Source organism: Typopeltis vanoorti, chromosome 10, assembly GCF_054136105.1.
Source record: "Typopeltis vanoorti isolate ZY-2024b chromosome 10, IOZ_Tvanoo_1.0, whole genome shotgun sequence".
NCBI classification, from domain to species: domain Eukaryota; kingdom Metazoa; phylum Arthropoda; class Arachnida; order Uropygi; family Thelyphonidae; genus Typopeltis; species Typopeltis vanoorti.
The window spans coordinates 52,864,162-52,889,338 of NC_143558.1; the positions used below are offsets into that span (position 1 = coordinate 52,864,162).

The following is a 25,177-nucleotide window of genomic DNA, read 5'->3' on the forward strand; positions in this document are numbered from 1 at the left end:
TTTACATTTGGTGAAGTAATAAGCGACTTACGCCAGGCAAGATATGTACCTTATATGGTAGATTCATGAAATCAATCAAGGCTGATTTTCTAATATGGAAAAATTTACATTTTTACATATTAGAAAAATGTAAATTAACCAGAAGATAATAGCATTTTGTGGTAACAACTTCAACTCCAACTTCGATGGGATTGCGAGAAAAGGCAACAGTAATGCCTTTCATAATTTAAGCAAAAACATGAAAATGAATGACTAGGCTGTCATGTACACATGAATAACGCTTTGCAAACAAATCAGATACGTTGTAGTTGATGTGGAATCAATATTAACATTAATAAAGCGTTTTAATATTTTCCTTTTTCACTACATCACCTGTGTAGCTCAGTGGATGTGGCGTTTACACACCACGGCGCTTGGCCGCACGAAGGAAGATTTGATTTCGAGTCTAGTCGGCGACTAGAGGAAATTTTTCTAAGCCTTTTTTCGATCGGTTCCCGAGTTAGTCGATCTCTGGCATGGGCAAGCGGGTTTTTTCTCCGGGAAACTCGGGTTTTTCGTCCCGTAAACTCAAGAAAATCGACCGTAGAACCCACATTATTTCAGACATTAAATACCAGTGTTAGGGTTAGGACCACGAGATGGCTGCACTTGTTGAGCCGTCACTCTTCACTGCGTGGCGCTTAATTAGCGATAGTCTTCGGCCAGCTATCTCTGATTGTAGCAGTGGAGATTGAACTGCTCACTCAGTCTCCAAAAGTTAGATAGGGCTAAAAACGGCCTCGCCTACTCCCTATATATGCGGGAATAAAAAGGCGTTAGCTGATTTTTTTTTCTTCTGACTACATCATCTTTAATTTCACTATTAAAGGTGATGTAGTGAAATCCTTTTTATTGAGATGACTTTATGCTACCTGCTGTGGAAAGAATGATCAAAATGTTTGACGGTCTCAAATAATATTTTCAACCACAAGATAAATAAAAAAAAAATCTCTCGAGGGATTTTTTTAAAATAATCCACAGTCCTTTCCCTGCTTCAAGTTCATTCACAGTCAACTTAAAATTTGTTACAACACTATCAAAAACATTGAACGAGAGGACATTTGTGGTAGTGAAATGGCAGAATAATTGATTGCTGTAGCAGAACAAATGCTCAATATATAGAGGAACAATTATTTATATATACCTGCTGTTTTAGGTCTCAAAAACCAATGAATAAAGAATGGCATCATCAGAAATGTTTAATTTACGAAATCTGTCAACAGTTTCTATGATACTTTCCCAGAATACGTGGAAACACTAGGCTAAGCCGTTTGCAGAGCTATGCGATTTTAAATGGGTTTTGTTAAATGCCCCTCCATCTTGGAGTGTTGTTCAGTATCCAAAACACGCATCCAAAAATTGACCTCAGCATACTCAAAGTAATAGATGATTGTGAACTATCGAACGAAGTGAATCATGTGAAGAATATATGTGAATCTAAGATTGATCATTGGAAGAGATGCGGTGTGGCGACTAGCGTGAAGCGGATAGTTCAGACAATGAAAAATGAAACGTTAGGGAACATAACACAAATTGTGAGTTTGTGTTAGGAATACCTGGCACAATATGCATCATTAGGTAGTATGTTTTCTGTAATGAACGCATTTTGGACTGATTAAAGAAGCCATTTGTCAGTTGAAACTGTACACATAATATTAATAAGAGTAACGCATTTTAAAGATATTTCTTGTATGGACTTTTACAATTTCATAAAGGAACAGCCTTCTTTTGGAAGAAAATTCAGTCATCTAAAAAATATGACAAAGCTATTAGTATTGCATGCTCTGGATCGTCATCTCGATAAAGATTTGTGTAATTTGACAGCGTTAATGTGAGACTAAGACGGCGATAAATGTGTTAGTATCCTTATTTTAATACAGTTATAGCTATTTGGCATGAAATGTGGAAAAGGATCACTTTAACTATTATTATTATTATTATTATTATTATAACATTGACACACTAAGTAGGTATACCAATTGACAATTGACATTAATGTCTTTAGGGATGAAGCAAAATGTTTTTCATATTCCCCTCTATCTGTTACGGCTACAGTGAGGGTAGAATTTAATGAGCAGTTTGCTCGCCCTGGATGGGCATGGAGATTATGCATCACTACAGTAAGTTAAAATGGCTTTTGGTCTTTTATATTTGAACATATTCGTTGCCTCGTATGCTACAGCTTGCTGAACTAGATCATTGGGGTGTATGGATGTCTTTAGGAAGAACTTTGTTGCTAAAGATTGTAGGCAAGAGAAGATATAAGGAATATTTGTATCTCGATGAAGTTGATTATTTCTGACAGTCAACTTCATGGGGACGTTCAGAATAATTCGCAAGCATCTGTTTTGTACACGTTGCAGTTTGATAATATTTATAGTGGAGGTATGGCTCCAGGCTGGAAAGGCGTAAGTGACTATGGGACGAATCATCAACTGATTCTGATGATTCGTCCCATAGTCACCATAGTTCAATTTGATTCTGATGTTTAGCTTGCTGTTCCTGTTAATTAAGGGATAGATCTGGGCGATGGCTTTAGATGCCTTTGCATATATAGTCTTGATGTGTTGGTTAAAAGTTATTTTTTTGTCGAGGACGACACTAAGGTATTTTGTTTCTGTCTGCCAGGGAATTTTGGTATTGAATAGTAAGACGTCTCCTGCAGGAGATATCGACCTTTTCGTGAAGAGAATGGCTGAGCTTTTTTGGGCATTTACTTGCAGTCTCCATTTGGAGAACCATCTCTCTAACTTTAGAAGGTTTTCTCGAAGCTTTATAGTAATGAAGTGTGGTCGGAGAGATATCTGGCTAATAATTCTGTATCATCCGTATACAGGACCATGATGGATGACATTGGGTTGTGGGGGGATATCTGAATGTATATAGAGAACAGCAATGGAGCCAGTAGGGATCCATGCTGTACTCCGACCAAGTTATGGCGCTGAGATGAGGTAGTACCATTGATCTTGACTTGCATGGTTTTGTTCTGTAGATATGATCTAACTAAATGTACCATTTTCAGTGAGATACCGGCTGAGATAAGTTTATGTAGCAATCCGAAGTGCCATATTTTGTCAAATGCTTTGGACAGATCAAGAAAAAAGCACCCGTATATTGACGCCAGTTGTAGCTGGTGGTAAAATATTCCACAATTCTGTGGATTTGCTGGGTAGTAATATGGTGTTGTCGAAAACCGAACTGCTCTTTAGGAAACATGTTTAGTTCATTTACTGAGACTGGAAGTCATGAGAGGATGACCTTCTCTGCAATCTTACCCAAGTTGGAAATGAGGCTGATAGGACAATAACTGTGGGGCAGGTGCGGGTTCTTGCCTGGCTTATCAATTGGGATTACATCCACCTGTTTCCAGGTGGAAGGAAAATAGTGAAATCTTAAGATTGCATTTATTATTATGGTCAGTTGCACTACAGCTTTTCGGGCAGCAGCTTGATCACCCTATTTGTGATGCCATCTGGCTCAGGAGCTTTTTTGTTTTTAAAATTTTTAATAATAATAATTTCAGCAGGTGATGTGGGTGCAATATGGTTAGCACTGGTATCAGGAAGTTTTAATGAGTGTATGAGTTGTCTGTAAATTTTATGCAAGTGATCGAAGTCTAAGTTTTTATATGAATGTTTGCACTGCTCTTCTAACTTTTTTGCTATGGCTTCTGCCTTGTCTACGTCTGTGTGTACAAGGCCCTGGTTAGAAAATATAGGGGGGAAGGGATCTGCCTTTGTTTCAGATATTTCTTAGTAGCCCCCAGATAGAGTGATCAGCAGGTGAGATAGAGGCTAACTTTTCTTCCCATACTTGGTCTCTCACCCCCATTTAGTCTATTAAGAACTGTTTTGTCTTGTGGCGTGCGAGTGTTGCGAAATCTTTTCCTAGCTCTGTTTTTTTTATCTGACCAAGTTCATAATGTCTTTGGGTAAACGACCAGGCTCGGGGACAGATTTGTAGGAGGTGGCTACCGTTATAGCGGAGTTAATTTGTTGGGTGAGGCTTGTGACTGTAGATTCATATTTTGTACATATGTGAGGAACTGGTCCAATTGAATCCCTGAATAATTTTGACCATCTTTTCCACGATATACATGAGTGAGAGAGAGAGAGGAGACAGGTATTCTTGTTTTCCCAGCTGTAGACGAATTGGGTTGTGATCAGATGACAACTCGTTCAATGAGTTTAGGCTGTACTGAAATTTAATATATTGTAGGACAGCTATATCCAGGATGTCAGCAGTGCCAAATGTACTAAGATGAGTGAGGTGATTCGGTGGGGCCTGCCACAACAGCATAGTTTGATCCTATGTAGTTGGAAAGGATGCAGCCATTCTTGTTGGTGGTTCTACAATTCCAGGCAGGGTGCTTGGAGTTTGACCCCCCGGCAATGGTGGACTCTCTAACACCTAAGATGGCATTTAGATCAGAGCGCAATAGATTTTTTAAGGGTGGGTTGTAAGCTGAGTAGATTTTCAGTCTGCCAGCTGAGCTGGTGAATACTTCCACGCCTGTGATCTCAAGATTAGTGGTTGGAGGGTTGTTTACAGAATGGTGTTTGATATAATTTTTAATGAAGATGGCAGTGCTGCCACCTCTATAGGAGATTACCCCTTATTTTAGGGCTGTCCGAGGGGTCTTAGATGTGTCTCGCTAATTAGTATAACATCTGGTTGATATATGTAGGTGAAATCTTGGAGCTCCAGAATTTTGTATTTGAGGCTATTTGCATTCCATGCAACGATCTGAAGAGAGACTGGAATAAGTTTGTTTCTTTTCATCTATAAGTGCTGTCAGGATGGCCTGTGTTTCACTTAGGAATCTTTTAGTGTAGGTTGCTGAAGGGCTTGACAGGCTCAAGTCTTGTAGCATGTTTGCTAGAGAGGCCGTAATAACAGCTGTCAGGTTTGTAAGTGATGTTGGCTGATTCTGTTCTAGTGTTGACTTGTTTGTACTGGCCATATCAGCATAACTTCTTGTTTGCCTTTGGCTCCCTCTATCTTTGAAGGCCTCTGACTGTGGCCGCCGATCCTCCGGCTGTGGTGCAGGAGCCTGGTGTTCTTGTACTAGAGGAGGAGGACTGTTTGGCTGTCTCCATCCGTCTGTTCTTTGGGTGCTGAATACATCCCTTATAGTTGGAAGGGTGAGGGCCACCGCAGTTCGCACATTTAACCGAGATGGTTTTCGGCTTTGTCCAGATATTGGTTGGGTGGCTATCCCCACATTTCAGACATTTAAACTCAGCTTTACATAGTTTCTGGGCATGGCCAAACTTTTTGCCCCTGTGGCATTGCCCAGAAGATGCCCTTTTTCGGAGTGGTTCTGGTGTGACGATGAGCCCACAGATTGTTTTTAAGTTGTAGATATTTTTGTAAATGTTATGGATCTCTACTAGGACTAACGGCATGGGAGTCTTGTCGGATCTGTGCATTCTGCTGACCTTAACAGGAGGCAGATCCTGCAAGTTAAGATCAGCAGCTATTTCTTCTGTATCAATGTCTTCACGGACCCCACGGAGGACAACTTTTAAATTTTTTACCGAACTGAGCTAGAAGGTATGATACTGAACACTTCTGTCGTCCATTTCTTTAGTCAACGTTCTGTAATCTCACCGTTACAGGTTGTATCTTTATACCCTCATCCACATTTTTGGCCTTTATATAGCCAATGTGTAAACTGGACATTGTAGATCTTAGAGCTGCCCATCTGTGTTTTTCTCTTAGTATGATCGGAAGCACCTTTTCTTTGGGAGAAGCAGTGGAGTCCGAAACTTGTCCGTCTTGTTCCATTTCGTTGTCTTTGAGTGGTTCTACTGTTGTTCTGCACTTCTTGCGTGCGCGGACCTCTTCAAAATCTGAGGGACACGAGATTCCCTATTCTTACTGATCCTCGATTTTCTCGGCGTCAACGGCTGTGACACTTGCGGAGGGAAACGTATCATAAAGTTTCACCTTTCCCGACCAATTTTTAATAAGTAGCTCTCCTAATCTAACGAATTCACGATATACTTCCTCGAATATCGTCTCGTTCAACTGTTTTTTCATGTCTATCAATGTGAAGTGTCTGAAGCTGAAAAAAAAAAAAAAAAACGCTTACCGTGCAGTTTTAGCCTGGCTGGCACTTCTGCAAAACTCGGAATTTTTTGGATAAGAGCACTGATGTAAAATGGCGAGAACTTCAGAACTCATCTGCAACAAGTATCACTTACAAAATCGTTTCATCTCATCAATCTAGTTATACCATTATTCACACAATACCTATCATACTTATGACATGAGATCATACTTATGGTATGAGAGCCGATTCATGTCAATTCGCTGAGTGTCTCGTTTTTTTTTTTTATTATTTTTTTTAAATCACCCTAATTTAAAGTATGTTGAATGGACAAGGCTATGTTCTGATTCATTGTTATTTATTTTTTACTTGTAAATAATAACGATTATTAAACTCGTTATCATTTACATTACAGCGCTAACGGTTATACAACATCCTTAACTGAACTGACAGCCAAACTTTTTATCAAGTGTTGGCAAATAGTGTCTTTTTATAAGTATGAACGCATTGCACTTTCTCGATGCGCACGCAGCTTGCATGTAGCTTTTTAGCTGTGGGCGGGTAGAAACGTTAGTACTTGAAATTAGTTGTCGCGGATATGAAAGTGGCTCTCGTTAGTGAATTAATGTCATCATCATATATAACCCCATATGATTTCTAAAGTTCGACTGTTAACATGCAACAGAAGTATATATATTGCAACATAACCCAACAGCCTTTTTTAAGTTGTTTAATAAAAAAAAACCCTCTTTCACCGTAGTGTATCTGAACGTTAGTATTCAAACAGCGTTAGTTTAACTTATAGGATTAACGTATATAATGTTATATGCTAAGCAAAGGAGTATTACTATTGTGACCGTAGAGTAAAACTGGTCTTCTGAATGCAACGCCGCTATAAATAAGGGAAAAGATCGAGTTCACTGATTACATGCGAGGAGCAACCAAATAATTAGTTATGCCTTATTTTGTATTTCAGATATGTGCAGTAGATTCATTCAAAGAAGATATATAGAAATATTAAAAAGCATTTTGTTAATGTCATAATTATTATTAGATGACTTATCAAGAAGCAATGGTACACAAACTTGCCTTATACTTTGGTTTGCCACTTTTCAAGCAATTGGTATAAGACATTATTATTATTACATTTACACCTCCAAGGAGTCCAAATTTATATTTCATCATGTTTTTCATTTCATTTAATTTTGCAGTTCACTGAAATATTCAGTTCATATGCTATTCAATTAAATAAAAATGTCAAGAAATCCTATAAAAATTTCATTATTAATGCCATAAGCAACGTTTTAGAAATTATCTGTTTGGGAAAAATTAAGAATATCACAAGCCATTCTCTAGAAATTATTTTACTTCATCTCTAAATAAGTATATATACCCCATGTGTTTTAAATATAATTCAGGTAGCAGGCAAGAATGCTTACATCTGCTTCAAATTGCTGATTTACCTCACCTTTCTCTGTTAACAAGAAGCATATTTTCAAACCTAGTATTTTGAGATTTTTTTTTAATTGAAAAAATAAAAAAAAAAGTAATTATGCTGTATTAAGTATATATAAATTATCCAGAAATATCTAAATTGTGCACATGTATATAGATGGACATATTAAACTGGCTTCCATCAGTATAAGATAGAAACAGATGATTTGTGAGAAAGAAACTGTTAGTTAACCATGTTATCCTCGTTATTATATAATGAAACCTGTGGAGAATTCATGACTAAACAAGCACATGTAATAACCACAGTTTTTTTTTCTCCAATTTTTTTGAAGAATGCAAAGACAGTATATGTTTACTTGGTAGTTTGAAAACTTGATGCCTGTTTGGCAAATGTTGCATTTTATGGAAGTATATGATGCCGTGAACATTTGTATGGTGTTTTCAGTTGAAGGTGAGCTGTTAATCACAATGGACGGCATTAAAGGAATTGTATGATGAAGTTGAATAACGTCTGTGGTCTACCATGATGAATCCTGGAACTCTGTTTAGATACTAAGAAATAATTTCCAATAAAGAATGCTATTGAATTAGCAGCATGAGTATCACATGGACGTAGTGCTTCCATCACGCAGTCACAAAGATGTAACATTTACCTTTTGGTTGGAAAAACTCAGGTATGAATTCCATCTTGAGTATGAGAAATTTTTATAGTGGCTTTTCAGCTGACAGCAAGTTTCTTCTCACAGTAGCCTTCACAAAAATTCTTCACACTTAAACATTGTTGGTTGCACTTGGATAAAGAATTAAATAAGAATATAATTTCTTGGCAAGTATGCTTTATTTTGTAACCTGGTGGGAATGCTATCTTCTCACCATACCAGTTTTATTTATTCTATCTATTTCAAAATCATTTTGCCTTTTTTTAATAAAAATTGTGCTTAAATAGTAGAAATATTTTACTTGTTCTATAGAGGAATGAGAATGTAGTTGCTATTGAGAATGTGGTTGATATTGTTGGCTATTCCTTTTTACCTTGAATATTTCAGTTTGAAGTTTACCTCTGAAAGTTGCTGATTCTTGATTCTTAATGTACTCAAGTAGATATTTTCCTTTTAGTATGATTTTTATTTTTTATCATACTCAAAAGTAAATAGAAATCATGTATTTCAAATTGCCTCTCTATCCTGAACCAGTATGAAAATATCACAATCAACATTAACATACACAGTGAAGACTTTATGGAGACAGATCGCACATATTAGAATAATTACTTTACTTAAATTAACATTCGATTGAGGTCATCATCAGGAAAACATACATATGTATAGAAATAGAATACAAGCTACATCACACAGCACTATACAAAAATAAGACGAATTTAAATGTTTGTTAGTCATGTACCCTAGCCTGGCATCTGGTGGGAAAAAATAAAATAAATAGGAACCAAACTACATTAAGCAATTTCTAAAGTTCTCTTGTATTGAGATTTTCTTCTGTTTGGGGTTGCTGTTCTGGTTGCTATATGGGTTGAAGATGGATCTTCCATGTTCTTGGAATAATTAATCCATCATTTTTGTTCAGATTTGGATGATGTTTTTTCAGCATTTCACAAGCTGCTTTGAATTTTCTTTCAAACCAGCTTTTGGTGCAGTGTAAGGACTTGGTGCCTTTCCAGTCAATTTTGTGGCATGTTTGGAGTGCATGGTCTGATAGGCCTGTTTTACCATAGTGGAGGTATTTAATGTGATGATTGTGTTCATCTTTTCTGATTGGAATGGTGTGTCCTGTTTCCCCTATGTAAGGTAGGTTACAGGTATACTGAATTTTGTAAACCCCTGGATGTGCCAGGTATGGAAGAGGATCTCTTTGGAAGAGCTAAGTAAATTTCTTAATTTTGCCAGGGGTTTGAAAGTTGTCTTAATGTTGTATTTAAGTAGTGTTCTATGTATTTTTTCTGAAATGTCCCAGTGTAGGATATGGCTATTGCATTCTTGTAATCTTTTTTTTGCTTTTAATGGCATTTTTATGGAGGATCTTGTGAACTGTTTTTTTTTTTTTTTTAATTCTAGCCATTTTTTACAAATGTTTGGTTAATAATTTCAAATTCTTGGTTCAGAGCTTGTTCATTGGAGCAAATTGTTAGGGCTCTGTGTTTGAGGGCAGATGACTTCTAGTTTTTGTGTTGGATGGTGGTATGAATTTTTATGGATGGATGTATTGGCCTGTGTGTGTGTGTGTAGGTTTGCAGTAGACTATGAAGGAGAGGCAGCCTGAGGGAAGATGTGTGACGAGCGTGTCTAGAAAAGAAGAGAGTTTGTTTTTGATTTCAGTGGTGAATTGAATATGTTTGTGTTGTTTGTTCAGGTGGCTTAGGAATGTATTTAATGTTTCTTGTACTTTTCTTAATGTTAAGGAAAGTAATTATTCTAACACATGTGTTGTGTCTCCATAAATTCTTCACTATGAATGCTGACCACCATGTAACACTAAGTAGTGTTCTATGTATAATGTAGAAAGAACATAACATAGTTATAATGAGTCTTTTAATATTTTTTTATGTTTTCTCTCTATGTGAATTTGTTGGAACCTGGTATTAGTCATAAATAAATAGTCCATGTCCTGAACAAAAAATTTATATTAAGTTTTCACATTAACTTTTCTCCAAATTTTTCTCAAACCTTCCACATGTTTGCTATTCATTTCCTACTTTGCTGTTTAGATCTCCAACAGAGTCCATCTTTTTTATTTTTTTTCCCCTTTTCTATTCCATCTCCTCTAATGATTCAGAAAATTCTTCTACTTCTTCCTTAGTAGTAGACCTTCCATTGACCATAGACACAAATAAATCTTTCAGTTCTACACATCACTCTTTGTTAAATTGTTTGCCATTCAAGAAGCTTATGTTCATGTTTAACCAGTCAAGTAGCCATGGTGGTTGGAATATGTAAACTATCTTTAGATCTATCTTTAGTTTTAAGTCCATGTTATTTCATATTCATGTTTTGATTGACATAAATTCACATCATCGCCTATTGGATCAGTGGTTAATATTGCATGAAATAATGATGCTCTTTCCTTTCTCTCTTGCCTGAATTATATCATATAGCTATTAACTGAATCTCACCTGTTTCAGTCTTCTTTCTCTTGGTAACTCCAGTTATGTCAGCACTGATTCTTCTGCCAGTTCCCCCTATTTTCTAATTTATATCTGTTATGCTGGTGGGATATATCTTCATATCTGCTTATGTTCAATTTGAATTTTTTGTTTGAGACAATATAATTTGGGAGGTAATAATCAGAATAAAGAATGTTATGTGGATGATAATAATCAGTATAAAGATGAGTGATATAAAGAGCAAGCTAGGAAAATCAATTGGTTGATAAGGTAAGTAAGCAGAAGCACAACATGAGAGGCTATTAGCCACACAATACAAATCTTAGTTCTACTGATGTGTGGTCTGTAGAAGTGATTATAGAGAATATTAGTTTATATAAATGTGAATAGCAGCTACTGTGAGGGATATAATTGAAAGTATTTAAAGAACAGTTCAAGTATTTCATCCTTCTGTGATATGCAGAGGTTGAGTGAGGAAGGAATGGCAGTGGAGTGACTGACAGCGAATCTGCAGGAGTTTGGTGAAAAATTAAAGAAACCCAACCGTTAATAAGGTATTAGAACTCAGTGGCTTGTTACATGTTTGGAAGCAATTTTCTGGGTAGTTAATGGTAGGGTAAACATGACATCTAACAAGAGCCTTGCAAATCAGCATATCCTTGTGGAAAGAAGTTAAAATTGTTTCATTTTGGGATGATGGGCCTGTGGCTTTGAATTATAGGTTAGTCAATGTCTCGAGAATGTGGTTAATAACAGTAGGTTCTCTGTGATCAGCATAAGTTTGAAAAGGGAGATGAATATACTGCAATATATTTAGATTTTGCAAAGATGTGATAAAATGCCATATAGGAGGTTGCTAATTAATTTGAGCAAATGGTGACAGAAGAAGAACTGGCTGATAGTTTATCAGCAAGTAGATATTATTCTGAAAGAGGAATGTATAAACAACTCCCAACAAAAGTTGTTTATTTAAACAATAATGGCTTAAAATAGATCCTTGTGACATAAATGAAAATATGCATCTATTTGCAAAATTATGTAAGGCTGGAGAGAGCTGTGAAGAGTAAAGCAGAAATGCATCTTCAGTAGGATTTGAGTATATTATCTGTATGGGCACATGAATGGACGCTGCCAATTCAGTATTGTTGCCAAATTGTTAAGCTTTTCAAATTTGTAAGGAGGCAAGGATGTGCTGCAGTGTATACAGTTGGTAGAGAATATCTTGAATGAGATGAAAGACTTAGAGGTGTATGGGCAAGGACCCAAAATTTTGGTAAGACATTACTAGAATTATGAGTATTTATACCACATTGGATTATGATAATGACGAGGAGGACATTGACATAAAGTAAAGAGGTATAGTTCTGTGATACCAGGCTTCTTTGATCAAGCCACTTATTTTTTTAATTACTCACTCACACAAGAGGCTGCAAGGCCTATAGCAAATAAATGTTACGTGTGGACTGGGTGTCATTAGCCAAGTGTTGATATTCCTCTTGAAGAGCTGGGGATTGTAGTCCTTGGAAATATTTAATTATGGAGACTGTTTTACACATTGGAGGTAGATGGAATGAAAGAGGACTGGGAGTAGCAGATTCAGCAGTTTCACTAAAAAAAGGAGGTAGGGCAGCTATTGTTGTGTTGCTGTAGGTTTTACCAGAAGTGGGAGACATAGTGGATGCAGAACAGCTCTTCAGAAAATATCTGCAGCCAGAAGCAACAATCAGAAACTCGCCATCTCTGGGACAATGACTGAAGAGAATCCCTGGGGTCATCAATCAACTACATCACTCTCTTCTGAATAGTATCATGAATTTTTAGAGAGGCTAAAGGTGAACTCTACCAAATGTGAGAGCAGTATTCCAAGGTTTATCCGATTTGGGATAAAAAGTAAGTAACTAGACAGATAGATGTCTTGAGTGCATGGTTTACTGTGTGCTGCATTTGTTCATCTGGTTTTTGAGGAGATGAAAATATTTTGGAAAGAGCTCAGATCTTAGTAACTAAAATGTTGTCAGGTCTCAAAAATGTTTGGAATGAGGAGAGATTGAAGAAATTAGCAGATCCTAGTGGATAGGAAAATATATTATATTTGACAAGAAATTATATTCTTGTTTCAATCTTTATTCAAGCATAAGAAAACAAAAGTTTGTATGTGAAGTAGGAAATAGGTGATACCAGATTCATGTGGGGAAGATTTTTCATTGAGTGGAGGAAGGAAGGTGAATTGTAGTCCATTTCTAGAAGTTGTATAAGGAGGGCTTGAGTAGGAGAGAGGTGCAGTTTTTTTTTTTTTTTTTTTTGCATAGAGAGTGGTTGCTTAAGTAGAATAGATTACTAGAGAGACTGTTGAATAATTACATTCGTGTATGTGATAGATAATGAGGACCATTCACATTGTCATTGACTCCATGGAGATCTGATAGTAATAATAACACATAATATTCTGTCCTTATAGTTAGTTGCTTTAGCTGTAATTCCAACCAGCTACACTGGAGAACTCTATTATATGGGAAGAGAAACTTGTGTTGTGTCGGAAAAAGTGACGAGTCATCCCTTTTTTCCCACCCAACATTAAGTTACCTCAAAAGCCAGAGATAAGGACATGCTTGTGCCTCCTGATGGGAAATGCACCGAATAACGTCCCAAGAAAATGTAAATAACCAGATGTGTAAATTCTAAACAGTGTTAAGATAGTCCATGAGTTTATTAAGATAGTAATTGTGAATGAATTAAATTAGAAAGTCATGTAATATTAACAAATAAATATGTATAAGCTAAGTACAAGTTTAAGGTATGTAAAAGCAGTTTGCCACGGCGTCCAATCGGCAGCCGCCGTGTGCGGGACGACACCGCCGAGTGAGGGAGCTGTTCCGAAGTATAAAAGTTTCGGCGGGAGTTCGAATCGCTCTCTCTTTTCTCTTGTCTCTCATCTCAGATTTCTTGTGTCTCATCTCCGAGGTTCGTCGGCACCTGGTAGAGCTTGTAGAGCTATGTAGAGCTTGCCACCACGTGTAGCAAGAATCTCCCCTTGCTATGCACGTTACATCAGTCAAAGCTGCAACTACAGTGTGTTCAACACTTTAGGAGAAAGAGCCGCTGATGAAATCCACGTCAGTGTACAGATCTGTGCATGAGTGCTTTCGGTTCGTGTAGAACAAAGGAACAAAGCCCGCCATCAGAGGAGGTATAGTGAACAGATCAGAATACATAGTCAAAGCAAGAATGGTAAGCGAAGATCTTCTTATGTTAATGTAGGATTAAAGTATCCATGGAGTAAAGAAACAGAAGTTAAGAACACACGCTATTTGCGTGTTGTGCCACGAGAACAGTTTACAATTTGGACATTTGTGTCTACTGTTAAGAAGAAAACATATTAGGCTCCAGCCGAACAGGAGGCCGAGCTCCGAACTGTTTAAGTGTTTGAAGAAAAGTAATGTCATATGTTCAGAAAGTAATTAAATGTTAACAGATATTTTGGGGGAGAAAATTAAGTAGAAATAAGTACTATTGTCCTAGAGAATTACATGTCAGATTTACTGAATTGTCTAGTGTTTATATATAATGTTTCATGTATGATATTATCAAGTAACTTAATTGTGAGAGTCTGAGGATAGATATATGTACAGAAGTGAGGAATTTATGCCCAGTAACAGATCATAGTGCAGTAGTTTAAATGTGTTAAATTAAGTAAGGGGAACCCAGACTCTTTTAAGGTTTAGGAATTTAAATAACATGTATACTTGTCTTTGTGAAATAATAAATGTGTTTCTTTTTACATAATCGAGTTTGTCATATCTTCTGCGGATTTGAATTACCGTTTGGAAAATTTCGTACCGTGCATTTAAGGGGGAAACCACTAGTGATGTGAATAGGGACCACGACTGCATATATCTTGATCCCTACAATTTTCCTTAAGTATTTTAGATAGTGTATCAGAATTTAGTTACCGGCTGGCGCAGTCTTAAATCTATACAAATTTGTCGGCAACCGAAGTCTGAGAGTAAGAGATACAAAACTATAAGTAAAGAAAAGAAAATTAAAGATAAAATAACGATAAAGAAGTCAGCATGAGAAAAACGGGGATATAACACTTGACATAGTGCCACATTATCCAGGGCTATGTTGTGCTGTGGCCCAGAGTTAGGGATAAGCCCATGTATACATACTTGTTAGTTTAGCTTTTCTTAAGGCATAAGGGGAAAAAAATTGTGATGTTATGTAAATATTTGAACTGTATTTTCTATTAAAATAATAGTTTCACTTAATATAATTAGTCTCTCTTCATAAGTTTTCATGCCCATTCATGTAGAAATTTCCACTTGTGCATATATTTCCTCGAAAATGTACAATTAAAATGTTACAGGCATGTGGAGAGCTTCCTTTTTTATAGCACTAGAGTTCAGAGGTGGGGAAAAAATGTAAACTAAGTTACAGCAGAACACACAAAATTAACTATATTTATTTTATTTAGCATGTACTGAACAAGATTACCTCAGAAAACTGGGTAAGTTTAAGTTAGTCATTCTTACTTGGCAGAACAATCAGGACTTCACAGCTCTATACAGTCTTTCTGATAAAAACACAGCCTTCATGTACCACTTGAGGCTTTTCCCCACTTGACCATATGTCTAGATAATGCACCATGATCTGCAAGGCAAGATTTATATCTCATTAAAGCAAATGTAATTCTGGTGCAGAGGTATACTCTTCTAGGCATAGTATTATATATCTATTCACGTATCTGCAATATAATAAGAGCAAGGAACTCAATCCTGGATGGATGGAGGAAATAGGTGACCTTTTAGCGACCTGTATTCAGATCTAGATATCTTTTACAGTACCTATGCATAAGGAATAAAACCAATAGCTATTTGTTTTAAGAAAAGAAATAGCTATTGGTCATAGCTATTTGTTTTCTTAAAAATGAGATTCAGAGGTATATATACTCTTCTAAGCATAGTATTGTATATCTATTCACTTATCTGCAATACTTATAGTGTATTGAGTATATTGAGAGTGGTAACATTATTTTACTTAGCTAGCCAGGCAAGCATTCATTCTTGGTCAAAGATCCAGAGGCCTCCTTTCCTTATATGTACCCAGATTTCCAGATGCAGGCAGACAGGTTACTGTGCAAAGATCTCTATCCCCAAAAGTGAGATATGTCTTGGCTCAGACACCCAGAGGTTACCAGTTTAAGACTACCCATAACCATTTTAAAGCATTGCATCAGCACACAGACTTTAATGTTGCCAACAGAAGCAGGAGTACTTATGTAGGATTCAGCAATCCATCATTGGATATGAAACTGATAACAAAAAAAGAAACATAAAAACAAAAATCCTCTATATGGCCTTTAGTGAGACCTCATCCGTAGAGATATTAAGCTAGCTGGATAGCTTCTATCTCTACAGATATAAGAAACAAAACAGATTATTATATTTTTGTTGCACTCTGGATTTCAAATAGTTGAAGCACATTTAATACTAATCCAGAAATTATATTCTTATTTTCATTAATATTTAACTTAATATAAGCAAAAAAAAAAAAAAAAAAACTGCCTGTGTATGTGTGTGGCAAGGTAAATTTTTCATTAAATTTGGATTTTAATTGCTCCTTTAGAACAAGTGCTTTGCATTATGGTATACAGCTAACTCTTGTCATACACGGGGGAGGGGTTGTGTTCTCAAGAATTGCCATGTATATCGAAATTACATAAAATAGGCAAGATTTGAATGTCTCTTATGTCGGAATGCAGACGAGCAAGATTCAGATCATTCGAGGTTAATTTAATCAAAAATCACCTATTTTTCATACATATTAAAGCATAAGCATAATAAATAAAATATTCAGTACATATAAAACAAATAGCTATTAAAGTAGTTCTTTATTTTCACGATTAATACATCATTACTGTATATTAATCACATTTTCTTTAACTGACATGTTTCAGTTAAAGACTTGTAGGAGGCTAAAAGCTACTTTTTCAAGAATTTCTCAATTGAAACCTGACTTATAATTTAAACTTCTGATTGTAACCTCTTCAGTGGCAACATGATCTGCAGCTGCAGTCTTGCCAGTCCTGTTGAGATTGTGGAATGGCTGCTCTTATAGCAGTCGAACCACCCACTACCTGCAGCAAAAGGTCTCAGTTGCTTTCCATCTTTTGTCAGATCTTCATACAAATTTTTCACCTTTCTTCATATAACCACTCATGACAAAGGCATGTTCTGCTGATGCTCTATCCATGCTGGCCTGATTGGTTAAGTGGTTATTGTACCTGCTCTCCAACCAACAGGCTGTGGATTCAAATTCCATCATGGCCATGGATGTTTGTGACTGCCTTTAGGTGGGAGATAAATTTCATCATCCAGTGTTGAGAGCATTTCCCTGCTTATTGGAGGCCTGAAGTGGCTTGAAAAAGTCAAGTTTGGTCTCTAGCACAGGGGTCCCAGACTTTGTAAAAAAACAAGTAAAAAATACCAAAAAATATATAAAATTGACAAAAATAGGGAAAAAAATTCCTTAGCCCACCCACAGTACAAAATGTACTATAGGTTTGCAAATAGCCCCTTTCATAGGTGAGAGCAATATAAATATATATATATATATATATAAAGCAAAGTCCATTTTTGATGTTCACTTATAACTCAAGAATGAATTGATCGATTTTGATTATGCCTTCACCAATAGATAGAGGATGTTACAAAGATGGTTTATGTTCATTTTCATCATTGTACACCTCGAGATTATAGAGAAGTGTTTTTTGTTTTGTTTTTTTACCTCACTCCATGGCCCAGTTTACAGATACTGTTAAACTGGCCATTAAATTTTTTAGATATTGTTTAATTCTGTTAAGTTCTTTTTTTATTACCTGTGGTCAGATATTGTTAAATTTTTAGATATTTTAAAATTCCAATGATAGATACTGTGATATTAAGTTATTTTGTTATTACCATTATTATATTTATTAATAGTTTTTTTAGTATTTTTTCCAATATGCCACAATGAAGAGCAAGTTCTATGAGTCGTTCAACTCCTGTGGCAAGGTGTATGAGACAAGATAGAGAGTGAAATTATTGAAGTGTCTTGGAATAATAAGGAACAGTCTGCTATCTCTTACAGTTGTAATATAAGATGTTCCACTGATCCAACAGTTGTGACAGGATATCACACAGGCAGATTCTCTGTGCCTACAGCTAATGAAGTAGTGATTGTCATTACTGGGCAAGAATTTAACTGCAGAGACATAATCTTGCATGGTCGTGATGATAGACTAAAATAGAGGATATGCGAGACATGTGAAGCCTTTGATGCACTCCAGTATCCACTTTTATTTTGCAGAAGAGGGAATGGATATTGCATTGATGTAGCACAAATGAATCCAGGAAGTGGAGAACCTACAAGTAGAAAAACCATTTTAGCAATGAATTTTTATCTGTATCGTATGATGGTATGGATGGAAAATTTAAATCCACTACATACATACAGTCAACTCATGAATGAATCAATACTGGGTTGATGTATGCTAAAATTGAATTTGAGCATCTCACTTACATACATGTAAACCAAAGTAAACTTTGAGTAGAAAATTATATACATTCCCGTGCTGATGAAAATGCTTCAAACTTTGACCAAATTCAAATATTGCCTTCTTCTTTCGTGGGAAAGAAGAAGGCAGTGATCTGTGTTAGAACATATGGTGGCACTGACCTTTTCATTACCTTCATGTGCAACAGTAATTGGCCAGAGATTTTGGAAATTTGCTACCTAGTAATAAGACTTATGACAAGCATTACATCATTGTAAGAGTTTTTTATGGCAAGCTGATGAAATTGATGAATCTCATCACAAAGCAAAGTTTTTTGAGCATGGAGAGTGCTATATGTATTCAGTAGAATGGCAAAAAAGAGGATTGCCACACACTCACATATTGATTTGGCTCGAAGATAAAATCAGGAGGCATGAAATTGATTCCATTATAAGTGCAAGATAACTTCTCCTCAATGTGACAAAGAACTGTTCATTGTCATAACAAAACATATGATGTACAGTCCATGTGGACCTGTTGTCCGAACTCAAATAGTGTAGTACATCCAACATACCAGAATGCAAGTAAGGCTTTGAATTTGCTAGAAGATGATTCTCACTGGTCCGATTGTCTCGGCAGTGCAATTATTTCAAACTCACAGTCATCTTTACACCTTTTGTTTGCTGTAATGTTGGTTCACTGCAACATGACTGACCCTCAGTCACTATGGTCAACTTACAAAAATAATTTTTCAGAAGATATTTTACACCAAGAACATTCTACTCATTCTCTGGCTCAGTTTAATGAAGCAATATATAATGAGGCATTATCGAGATTTGAATCAATTGTTAAGTCAATAAGTGACAAAAGTGTTAAAGATTTCGGGTCTTCTGATACCAACAATCCTTTGCCTCTAGATACAGATTTAATCTGGAAACCTCATACAATTTCAATGAACTTCGGAATTTATTGCACGAACAATCACTAACTTCAGATCAAGCTGAAGTTTTTCATAATGTTTTAACAAGCTGTGAAAATCATTCAGGGAAACTTTTTCTTGGATGCACCAGGTGGTACTGGCAAAACATTTTTACTAAATTTGTTATTAGCTAAGTTGAGAAGCCAAGGTTAAATTGCTCTGACTGTGGCATCCTCAGGTATAGCAGCTACTCTATTGCAAGGTGGTTGAACTGCTCATTCTACTTTCAAAGTACCATTTACAAATGTGATTAATGTATACACCTATGTGCACTGTATCGAAGCAAAGTAATTTGTCAAAATTGTTACAAAAGGGTTCTTTGATTGTTTGGGATGAATATACAATGTCCCATAAAACATCTGTCGAAATGGTCAACAGAACACTGAGGGATATGAGATCAGACGATTGAAGAATGGGTGGAATAGCTGTTTTATTTGCCAGCAATTTTCGACAAACACTGCCCATCGTATTCTTGCAGAAACAGGGCAGACAACCTGTTTTAAGAAATCATCACTATGGCATGATATAGAGAAGTTTCTCTCAAAACCAATATGCGTGTTCCCCTACATGGAGACTCTAATGCACATTCCTTCTCTTCAAAAATGTTAAAAATTGGCAATGGTGAAGTACAGCAAAGAGACAGAAAAATTATGTTAACACACCTAAATATTGGGAAAATTGTTTGAACTGCAGACGAACTGTTGTGCAGTGTCACCTTCTTGGTTCAGGGTGAGAGCTATCCTCGCACCTTGAAATGACAGTGTGTCAATAATGAACAAGTTGGTACTTAATAGGATTAATTGATCTGTCAGTGGTTACAAATCAGTTGATGATACATATCATTTTCCCATGGAATTTTTAAATTCGCTTAATATACCTGGATTGCCTGGTCATAAGATTAAAAATGAAAATAGTTGTTCCCATTATGTTGCTCAGAAATCTGAATCCCCAAAATCTTTGCAATGGAACTGGGCTTCAAGTAAAATCATTGAAACTGAATATGATAGAAACTGTGATATTTACAGGTCCTGGTATTGGAGAAATTGTCTTCATTCATACTCTTCATTCCTTCAGACTATCTATTTGCATTCAAACAGTCACAATTTCCAATAAGCGTTTGCTTTGCAGTGATGATTAATAAAGCTAAAGGACTGACCCATAGATATGCAGGTTTAGATTTAAGAGGTGAATGTTTCGGACATGGGCAGTTATATATAGCATGTTTTCGAGTTAGCAGTCCTGAGAATTTAATTTTTGTCAAGGATGATGAAACCTCTAATGTTGTTTACAAAGAAGTGCTATAATGCTCATAATTCTACACCATGACGAAAGCACCAGCACCAGTACTCAAGTAAATACCCTGACACGTGAACTGCTGGCAGTATAAGTTCACCTCAGTGAAGCAGGAGAGTCAGCTAGTATGTATATATATATATATATATATATATACTAGCTGACTCTCTCTCTCTCTATATATATATATCAGCTAGTATATACAAGGTGAGGGAAGAGAATTGTGCATATCTTTGGGAGCTTTTAACAGAGATATTTTGAGTAAAACACTTCATATAATCAAGAGTCTAATACTCAAAAGTTGTACAGTTGTAGCTGTTCAAAAAATGGATATGGAGTTTACACTCGTTAAAAAAAAAAAAAAAAAAAAAAAAAAAAAGCAGACACATACCCTGGAAATTGTTTATTCAAGAATTTGCAATTCATAATTTTTAGTTCTTAGAAATTTTACCTTAACTTCAAAACTATTATTATGAGAGCCTTCCAGGGTGTCAGGGACTCATCAAGGGAGATCACACAGTACATGCACCAGCTATCATACTTGTTCTTGAGTTCATTTACACTGCTTGCACACATGACATCCAATGGCAATCCATTCCAATCACACATCACTCTATGAAAGAAAAATCTATATCTCACTCCCTTCTTAGTAGCATTCATTCTCAGCTTCCAATAATGCCATCATGTCCTTTCCCCACCCTCTATAAAATAAAAAATGCCATCAACTGAAATCCTGTATGACCCTTTCAGAAGTCTGTCTCAATCATATCACCTTTCTTTCTCCTGTTTGCCAGTGTCTGCAGTTTACAAATTCTCATTGTCTTCATAATCAGTATTCCACAATCTTATTATGAATTATTACAAATTTTAAACACACTCTCTCTCTCTCTCTCTCTACACTGTATCAGAATCGCAACGAAAATCATGAGACCAGACCTGTGCACAATAGTCCAAGTGAGGTCTTATCAAGGACTTGTAAAGATAAGGACGTCATTTTGCCTCTTTACATGTCAGTTTTGTTTCAGCATTGCAATAATACACAATACACAATATCTGTGTATCAAGCACATGTAGCTTGCAACCAGAAGAAAATTATAAGTTAAAGCAAATTAAAAGTTGTTTACTCAGTATAATACTAGCATTGCAGTTTCTTGTTCATCTCACAGTATGCATGCTTTGTATGCTGAATTTTTGCAATAGAAATCTTTTTCTTTCTTTCTTTCTTTCTTTATGTGACTCCCACCCATGGGCGATAGTAAACATATAGTACATAGGTACCCTGAGTGGACTAAATGATTATTTTATAATTTTTTTTTTTTTCGTATTTTATTTATTTTTTACCCAATCTAGAAACCAAACTTGTAACTTTTCATGCCACTTCAGTCCAATATTGAGCAGGACATTGTTCTCACAAATTCACCTACTACCTATTCACAAACATCCATGTCCATTGTGTAATTTGAACTTGCAGCCTGTTATTTGGAGAGCAGGTACATTAACTACTTGCTTACGAAAGGACTCCACAGTGGAATCCTTTTGTAAGCACATCAGGATATATGTATGAAATCATGAAGGATTTCATACATATATCCTGATGTCTTGCAAAAAAGATGTTTTGAGTTCTTTGTATACTATGTGAATAGCATAGTTCATCACCTTGAACCTGAGTATTATTAACACCAGACCTCCATGGAGTCAAAAGACTCAGCACACGGTTACCCACGAAAGCCGACCAAATCATGGTGTAAACTCATTCAGTGTATCTATATTCACCACAGTGTCAGGCAATACATTCTACTCTCCATGCAAAGAACCTGCTCCTTATGCCTCTGCTCACACTTTCATTACACAGCTTCCAGAGATGTTACTGTGTCTAACCCCCCCCCCCCCACTTCTATTCCATCAACAATTGCTTCCACATCAATCCAGTAACAACCCTTTACCAACTTATAATAAATTTAGTTTAATCCTTTATCCAAGTGTGAGCAAACAAAGTTTGCACCTGAAAGTATCTTCAGGACTGGGGTAAGGTGGTACAACACCGGGCAACTCGTTGCAAAGGTGGAGCAAGCTAACATCACTCCTATCTCAGTATCTCCCATAATGCAAAACACATCTCCTTACAGATATGTATAATGTTATGCATTAAGGGGAGGGCCACTACCCAGACTAGTTTCGACCTTTATTGAGGTCTCTTCAGTGGGAGCCAGGCCCGAGTGGAGATACTAGGCAGAAGCATTAGCAAGGTCATCTCCACCTATAGGAGTTGCCAAATGGTGTGCCACCTTTTTTTTTTTTTTTTTTCAGTTTATTTTTTACTTGGTTAGACTTTCAACATCTTTCTCTAAATCCAGAGTAATTTAATAAAAAGGTGGTACACCGTTTGGCAACTCCTATATATAGATATATAGATTAACCTATAATTTTTAGCTTTATTGGTCTGACTTTCACATCCCATTGGTATAAATGTTAAAGAGATTATGCAAGCTATTGGGTATGAATGTCAACATTAACTACATCAATCATAACATCATTTTTCCATGGTAGATTTGTATTTATCCTTCAACCTCTGACATTACCAATTGGAAATCTGATACTCCTCTGCCTGCAATCGTTTAATGGCCACAGAGCAGTGCACTCTGATTTCTTGCCCATTTATACTGATGGTTCAAGATCTGAGACCTCAGTTGCCTGTGATGCTGTTTCGACATTTCTGTAGCTAACCAGATCCCACTTGATTGCACTGCTGTAATTATACAGCAGAGTTGCTTGCTTGTGCATTTAAAAGAAAACTGCTTCTAAAAGTGTGTAATTTATACATTCTCATCGAGTTCTTTACAGACCATCTCCTCTCCTATGTAAAATCAGCATCCACTGCTTTATACAGTTTTACAATTGTAGAAAAATGAAAGCCTTAATTTTGATGTGTTCAGTTTTGCTGAATTCCAAGCCACCATAGTGGTTGCATCTGCTAGATCAGCTCATACGTTTTTGACATATTTTTACAGTCCCATGCATCTGCTAGATCAGCTCATACGTTTTTGACATATTTTTACAGTCCCATGTACTTTGATCTTATAAGCTGTAGACAGCTTATAAGATCAAAGCTAATTACCATATGGCTGGAAGCACTGATAAATAAACTGCAGGAGTTGAACGGTAAGGAAATAAATGCTACTTGGGAACTGGCAAAGAAATGCATAACAGTATGAATGTATTCCAAAGATCAAAAGGTTGAATAAGGCAGAAAATGGATGAATGAGGGGGAATTAACCATGAAATCTGAAAGAAAGCACTTTGGAAGCAGCACAAGATGAGTATTGGTAATAATCAGTTGCATAAAGAGTAAGCCAGGAGAGTTACTCAGTTGGTAAGAACAACAGGAGCACAGTACGAGTAGAAATTAGCAAATCAAGTCAAGAAAAATTCTCGTTAGTTTTTTAGATATGTGGCAAATAAAAAAGAGAATGATGATGATGTTAATGGATAAAACTGGAAGATTGGCAACTGCTGCAGAGAACATACTGAGGTTTTCAGTGAGTAGTCCATGAGGGTGTTTCGTCTTCATTGTGTGAAATCAGAAGCCTCAGTGTAGAGAATGAAATGAGAGAAGACTTAATGGTGAGCAAGCAAGAGATATGAGGAGTTAAGCTAGATCTTAATAAGGCAATAGGACTTCATGACACATCATCATGTGTCTTAAGGGAATGCTCCAAGGAAATAGCATCAGCTTTGGCCTGCCTATTAAACAAGACTCTTTTAGCTGCATAACTTAGAAAGTAGTGATAAAGCTAAGGCTACAAATTAAACAAGACTCTTTTAGCTGCATAACTCAGAAAGTAGTGATAAAGCTAAGGCTACAAATTATATGCTGATTTGTATATCTGGGGTTGTAGTTAAGGTATTGGAGAAGTTGGTGAGAAATAGGTATTCTGTGTGCTTTTCAGCATGGGTTTGTTAAAGGGAGGTTGTGTTTTATCAAATTGTCCAATATATTTGTCACAAGGTGACAAATGTATTGGACAAGGGTTATGCATATACAGTAGTATACTTAGATTTTGCAAAGATTTTTGATAGATTGCAACACCACAAGTTGGTCACTAAACTGAAGCAGAATGAAATGGATAACAGACTAGTGAGTTCAATTGGTGACTGTCTATCAGATTGGTATCAGCTAAACCCCATACAAGTTGTGTATGGGGTTTAGTATCCCAGAAGAGGAAAGTCACTAGTGGTGTGCCCCAGGGATCTGTTTTGGGATCATTGTTATTTAGTTTGTATATTAATTATATTGGACAGGTTTAACTTGTGATATACAACTGTTTGCAGATTATGCAGTACTGGGGAGGGTGATAAGGAATGAAGTAGTTGTTGTGGCTTTATAGGACTTGAATAGATTGTATGAGTGGGCAGCATTATGGAACTGTCCATTTAGTGTTGCAAAGTGTAAGGGTCTGAAATTTGGAAGACAACAATGGAATGCAAAGTATACACTTGGGAAATTTTGGAGGAAGTTGAGGAGACAATAAACACAGTATCCCAGAAGAGGAAAGTCACTAGTGGTGTGTCCCAGGGGTCTGTTTTGGGATCATTGTTATTTAGTTTGTATATTAATTATATTGGATGGGTTTAACTTGTGATATACAACTGTTTGCAGATTATGCAAAACTGGGGAGGGTGATAAGGAATGAAGTAGTTGTTGTGGCC

General features: G+C 36.3%; 1 protein-coding gene across 1 annotated transcript in view; it reads left to right on the forward strand.

Moving 5' to 3' along the window:
* Positions 1-25,177, forward strand: part of LOC150102416 (muscle-specific protein 300 kDa-like) — a 1,203,500-nt gene that overhangs the window by 1,092,806 nt on the left and 85,517 nt on the right. The gene's annotated exons all lie outside the window — the stretch shown is intronic.